Source organism: Penaeus monodon, chromosome 23 (assembly GCF_015228065.2).
Source record: "Penaeus monodon isolate SGIC_2016 chromosome 23, NSTDA_Pmon_1, whole genome shotgun sequence".
Taxonomy (NCBI): Eukaryota; Metazoa; Arthropoda; class Malacostraca; order Decapoda; family Penaeidae; genus Penaeus; species Penaeus monodon.
The window spans coordinates 4,025,356-4,025,744 of record NC_051408.1 but is presented as its reverse complement, the minus strand read 5'-3'; the positions used below and the strand labels follow the sequence as shown (position 1 = coordinate 4,025,744).

General features: G+C 37.0%; 1 protein-coding gene across 1 annotated transcript in view; it reads right to left on the bottom strand.

The window, feature by feature from the left end:
* Nucleotides 1-389, bottom strand: part of LOC119587683 — a 64,682-nt gene that overhangs the window by 1,606 nt on the left and 62,687 nt on the right. The gene's annotated exons all lie outside the window — the stretch shown is intronic.

Below are 389 nucleotides of genomic sequence, written 5' to 3'. Positions count from 1 at the left end.
AGGGACAATATGTCACGAAAAGTTCCTAAGCAGAATAAATGGCACTCAGGTGGTCACTTTTGCACAAATATAATAAATTTACGTACGGCTTTATTTAGACCATATACGTACACACACCGCATACATATATATTCCTATGCGCATATCGGAAAAACAAAACAAAGCAAGGAATAAGCTGATATTAAAGATGTGTTATCGGAAGGAAAAAAATATTGATAACGCCAATATAAAAAGCGTAAAATCAATAGGAAGACGGGAGATCAGAGGGAATTGTGTGAGGTTTCGATAGAAAGATGTTGGTGAGTCGCCTCCACCAAATACGAAAGTACGTATTCCCTTTTTACAGGAGGATACGCATGGGTATATCTCCATATTATTATAGGTGTTGG